Here is a 6,000-nt window from a genome sequence, read left to right as displayed (position 1 = left end):
TTAGCCCCAAAATGACTCAGGGATTAGGTGGGAGTATGTGGGGGCCTGGAACTGCCCACCAGAGCCAGCCCCAGGCCGACCTGTGGACGCATCACCTGTAATCACCACCTGCCTGGGTCCCACTTAGCGCCAGGGCACCTGGATAGCATCTCTTCTGTCCCCCAAACAGCCCTTGGGGTGGGAGCACCTCTCACACCCATGACTCAGGTGGGGAAACTGAGGTAAGGGGGAGAACGTGCCTGCTTTTTTACTGCCCCCTCCCCACACACATATACTTAATCCTTTCAACCTGGGGAAGAACTCACTAAGGTAAGTTACTCCCAATGAAGAGTCAAGGAGAACTTGACATTTTCCATTTGGGTCACCTTTTTCATCTTTCCTTTTAGGAGAAGAGTGGGATATTACGTTCTTGGAGCACAGTAAAGAGTAGCCACATGAGATGCCTTCCTTTTCCCTTGACCCCTTGGCTAAATCCTGGTGGCCCTCCTGGAGGGAGCTAGGAAGGAGAGCAGTTCAGCCAGTCTGAGTGGCAAGTCTGGCCTCTCTCCCTGGCCCTGGTGGGTGTAGGGAGCAGGGGGCCTTTTAGAGACCTCACAGCCATGAAGGACATTCCATTAAAAGCTTTTGGGGGGGCGCCTGGCTGGCTTAATTGGAGGACAAGGTGACTCGATCTCTGGGTTGTAAATCTGAGCCCCACATTGCATGTAGAGATTACTCAAAAGTAAAATCTTAAAAAAAAATAAAAGCTTTTGGTATCTCCAAATGAGGTTATGCTCACAGGTACAGAGACACGGGGATAGGAATGAAGTCAGAAAATGCTTGTCTCATGACTTTAACCTTTAGTACAATTATTTTGACAAACCTGGTTGGTGGTGGTGGTTGTGGGTTTTTGCCTTTTTTTTTTTTTTTGGTAATCCATTGGTATCCTCAAAAATGGAAATGTCCCAGGCCTTGGAGCACCCCCGCACACACACACATAAGCACACACACACTTCGGATGGACCTGGCCTCTCTCCAGCACCCTCCGCGCGGCCCTGGCCAGGCTTCACCCGGCCCCACGCCCCCTGCCCCTCCCCCTCACCACTTCCGGGTGCTCTGCCGGGGCCGTAAATTATCCATGAGCTCGAAGTTGGCTGTTGCTTCAACTCAGGGCTGAGGTGACGATGAAATATTCAGGGATCTCAACTCTCAAATTCCCTGGTGGCCGCAGGATGGGACTGGGGAACAAGGGATTCACGTAGCAGGGCGGGGGGCGGGGGAGGGGGGCTCCAAGCCCTGACCGCGGGTCCCGCCCTGCTGGAGTCTGGGGCCCGGAGGCCCGGGAGGTGGGGGAAAGGTCCCTATGACATCCAGGACTGTGGCTCTGGGTGGTGCCCTCTTGGTGCGGAGGCTTGCGCGGCAGTGAGCAGAGGTGACTGATTTCCACCCCTGGGGAGGGCCGGCCAGCCCAGCAAGGCCCCAGTGGCCCCCCAGCCCTGGCTCTCAAATCCCGAAGTTTTCCTCCAGAAGTCCCAACACGAGGTGACTTCCCACAAAATTGGTTCTCCTCTCCCCCTAACACATACACCGCACCCCACCTTTGCTGAGATAGAAAAGACCTAGATTGGTGGGACCAGTGGGCTGGGGCGGGGGGGGGGGGGGGGGGGGGGCCGCGGGGGAAGGCAGGAGACAAGGTTCAAGTCTCAGGCCTGCCAGGAATTTGCTTGTGTGACCTTGGGGACGTTCCTTTCCTGGTTCTAGCCTCAGTTTCCCCATATATACAAGGAAGGAGACTCTGATTGATGTTTCTTCTTCCTTTTCCCAAGCACTCTCCACAGGTGCAGGAGAAATCCTGTCATCGGGTTGTGTGTGTGTGCACACACGTGCAAGCATTCTCATGCTTGCACACGCGTGTGCCAGGGGAGGGGCAGCCTCTCCGTGGGAAGGGCACCTGTCAGGGCAGGCATCTCTCCGGGATTGTTGGGAGCAGGAGGGGCAGGCGGGCTGGCAGGTGGGTGGGGCCTCAGCTGCGTCAGCCTGTTCCAGGCCAGGAGCAGCAAGAGGGGTGACTCAGGTGGCAGGGTTCCCCCTGCTGCTTCCCCCCCACCCAAACTCTCAGCAGGGGGAGGGGGTTGCTCAGAAACCCAGGGGGACAGAGCTCAAGAATATAGTCCCAATGCTTGGAGCCCGTCCTGTTGAGTTCCTGAAATTCTGGAATCGCACCTTGTTGGGGGGTTGGGGTAGGTAAGGGGGTACCTACTGGGGGATCGTCATGCTCTGGAGAGGTCCTGACCCTCTTCCAGCCTCTCCCTATCCACCACCACCTCCGGCCCCTGGTATCTCCCCCTGGCCTGTGCTATTTCTGGCTGTCCTATCTCTGTTTTCTTGTCTCCCTGTTTTCTTTTTGACATTCTATCCCCGCCCACACGCCTTGCAGTGAAGTGTCTTGGGAGCTACCTCTATAATTAAGAGCCCTCCCCTGGCCGGCTGGGCACACACCCTCAGGACCAGGCTGTGGCCGTCTGTCTCTGGCCTCCAGGCTCCTCCCCCTGACAGAGGGCAGCACAAAAAGCAGGAGCACCCCCCCCCCAAACACACACAGGGTCCTTGCACCATCCTGTGTGCTCCTGCTCCCAGCAAGGCCTGGCCCCGCTCCCGCCAGGAGAGCTTGGGAGCCAGAGGCCCTTCTGCAGCCATCTCCCCAGCCCCGAAGGGATCCCACTGAGCAATCCCCCCACCCCGACACCAGCAGGCAGGGGCCAGAGTGCAAATGGAGGCCAGCATACAGAGATCTAAGTTGGGCACAAATCAAGCCAACAAACTGTTAAGTAAGGTGTACCTTGACAAGTATACCCCTACAGTGACCTGAAGGGCCAGGATGGAACAGAGAGTTCTGATTCCTTCTCAGAGCACAGCAGCCTGGGGTAACTGTTCCCCGACCCCCAGTGCCTGGGCCATCTCCCCTTCCCTTTGCACCCCTGGCTCCCCACTCATCAGCACATGACCAAGGGCTTCCAGCACGTGTGTGTAGATACCCCAGCAGCATGTCCTCTGTGTCCATCCCTCCCCCATCCCTGCCCCTGTCACCCCTTGGCCCAAGTGTGCACGTCACACGCATGCTGCTTCTGTCCATTCTCAGGAGAAAGAGCCAGAACAAGAGAACTACAGGCCACCCAAGCAGGGTCAGCTCTGGGCAGGGAATTCCGGTTTCCCATCCAGAGTGTGGTCTCAAAGGGGAGAGGGATGAACACTGTGTAGGCTCCTCCCCTTGTTCCTGTGTGGAGGAGTGCTGTCCCCCGCCCCCCCATGGGAGGACCAGGGCTGAGGCCCCTTCCCCACGCCTGTGGATGGCTCTGCCCCAGGGCCGAGAGAAGGCCGTCGCTCAAGATGCCCCTCGCTCTGTGCATTGCCTCTGATTCCAGTCTGCTCCCCCAGGAGTAACTTGCAATTGTCTGTGTTTTTCCTGCTGTGGAAAGGCAGCGTCATCAGCCTGAAGTTTAGCCACCCATCTGTTCACCCCATCTTCTTCTATAAGATTTTTAAAAAAATTTCAGGGAGCCTGCTGTGGGGCTCGATCCCAGGACCCCGAGTTCATGATCTGCTGAAGTCAGATGCTTAACCGACTGAGCCACCCAGGTGCCCCCCATCTTCTTTTGTAGAGGTGGCCATCCCTGCGGCCACCTTGGGTCAAAGAGGAGGGAAGAAGGGTGTGTGTGTGTGTGTGTGTGTGTGTGCTGGGGGGAGAGTGCTGACGTGCCTGGTGTTTGTATGTGTGAATCTAGGCCCGTCAGTGTATATCCCGGAGGTATGAGTGCAGATGGTTGTGTGTGTGTGTGGCTTTTGCACATCTAAATCCCTGACAGAGAGGGGGCTGAGATGGAAGACAACAGCATCTCTCCCAGCTCCTTATACGGCCCAGAGGCCTGCGGAGGATGAGCTGAGGAGAGCGGCCTGGCTGTTGTTCACCTTCCTCCAGGGAAGCACCTCCCGGCCCCCACCCTCCCAACTCCCCCACCCCAACATTGGACCCTCATCATACCCCTCTTTGCTGGTAACTTCCACTTCTGGGGAAGTTTGGGATGAGCCCCTTGATGCCCTTTCCTTCTTTGCTCTGAGAACCCAGACAGCTGCAAGGTTGCATTAACCATGGCCCAAGGACTCTGCTTCCACTGAGCTCTGGGCAAGAGAAATGAGCTTAAAATTCAGGAATACGAAGTGAAGCTAGACATAAGGAACTTACATTAAAAGGAGACAAGGGTATTCATATAATATCTGGAGACTCTCCTTTCCTGGAGATTTGTAAAACAGAGAAACCCCTGCCTTTAAAGGCTTGGAGGAAGGGGACTGGGTAAGATGTTCCTGTGGCCTGTCCTTCAAGTTCAAGCTACCGGGGAGTCTGTGGCCACAGAGACTCTCATCCCTGTCCCTAGGCACCTCCTCGCCCCTTGACACCAAATCCTCTACACAGGCAGCTCATTGTAGTAAACATCATTTTCTGATTCTTTTCTGTATCCTACAGATGAATCCTCAGTGCCTGGCAGGCACACAGTAGGTGCTTAATAAATGTGCCGAAAATCCCTTGATCTGGGAGGAGTCACAGCTCTTATTCCAGTCTTTCCTGCTGCTGTGGGTGGTACCTCCACCCAGTCCCAGCCTGATGCTTAGCTGTGGGGCCAGCATGTTGCAGCTTGTTCCAGGCTGACATGCAGGGAACATTCTGGGGAGATACACACACATACACAGAGGCTTTATTCTGAAGCCCTATTTGTGCCCCCCTGCTCCACCAGGCTCTTCCACCTCTCTGTCATCAACCAGCCTGTATGCAGAGAGAGGAAGAGAGGAAGGAAAGAGTGAAGTCAGGCTCCAGTCTGGGAAGTATGTGCGTCTATGGGCAGGGCTGGGGGTGGGGAAATGGGCAGGGGATGGGGAGAGTAGGGAGAGGGAGGAAGTGAAACCCTAGGGCTGGGAGCTCTATTCCTCCTAAGCTGAGGGCTGGCCACTGTACAGCCTGGCTGGGGGTTGGGGGGAGCAGGTGGAGGGGTGGGCAAGGATAAGGTAGGGAGGAAGATACTCAGAAAAGCAAGAGGAGGGGGAGTCAAGGAAACTAAGTGAAGGGCAGTGGCCCTGGCATGTGGGATGGTACCTGGTTAAGGATGTTGATGTCTCCCTGGCCCCCTCCAGGAAAGCTTCCTGGATGGCACAAGCCTCAGAAGTGAGACTGTTTGGGCCATCACTCCTTTCTCTGGTGGGAAAGTGGTCAAGTATACTGCTGGGGTGCTAGCTTTGGGACTACAGATCTTGTTTGAGGGAGGACCTTTTCATGACAACCACTCCCCCAATTACCACACACCCAGAGTGGCTAAGATGACCTGTTTACACTTAGCTCTCCGGGAACCCTTCGAGGGTTGGGATCCTTGTGGTTTTCTGTGTTACCAGAGTCCAATCTGGTGCCTTGAATGAATGTCTGTAGTAAGCTCAGCGGACTGTACATCCACGAGAGCGGGCACCCATTTCATTAACCAACAGGACGGAAAGGCCCTTGTCTTCTTAACTCGCTTGCCTATTGGGAAGTTCTTTTTGATCACCGACCCACAGTCTTCCACCACTGAGGGGGCTGCTGCCCCATTTCTTTTATGCTAGTGTTGATTTCCTTTAGATCCGATGCCTGTTTTTTTTCCCAAACCCACCACTACTTTCCCTTTGTCCCAAATCTTTGTTCTTCTGTCTCTGCCCAGAATATTTGCTTTTGCCTTTCCCGCCACCCCTCCCCGCTGCTTTTGACATTTTATGTCTAAGCTATTATTCCACCAGGGGCGCATGCGTTTGGTGGGCCTTGAAATTAGAAGAAAGGGGTGCTAGTGGAGGATATGCCACTTTGTTGTTTTGTGACTTCTCTGAATTTCAGCTTCCCCATCGTTGAAATGAGGCTCGTTTTGTTGTCCTAAATTTTTTTCAGAATTGTCGTGAGAATTAAAAAACAAAACAAAAACCCTCCATATCTTTAAATTCTAACATTTAGCG

The sequence above is a fragment of the Halichoerus grypus genome, chromosome 2, assembly GCF_964656455.1.
Source record: "Halichoerus grypus chromosome 2, mHalGry1.hap1.1, whole genome shotgun sequence".
NCBI classification, from domain to species: Eukaryota; Metazoa; Chordata; class Mammalia; order Carnivora; family Phocidae; genus Halichoerus; species Halichoerus grypus.
Note: the sequence above shows the minus strand (reverse complement) of the source record.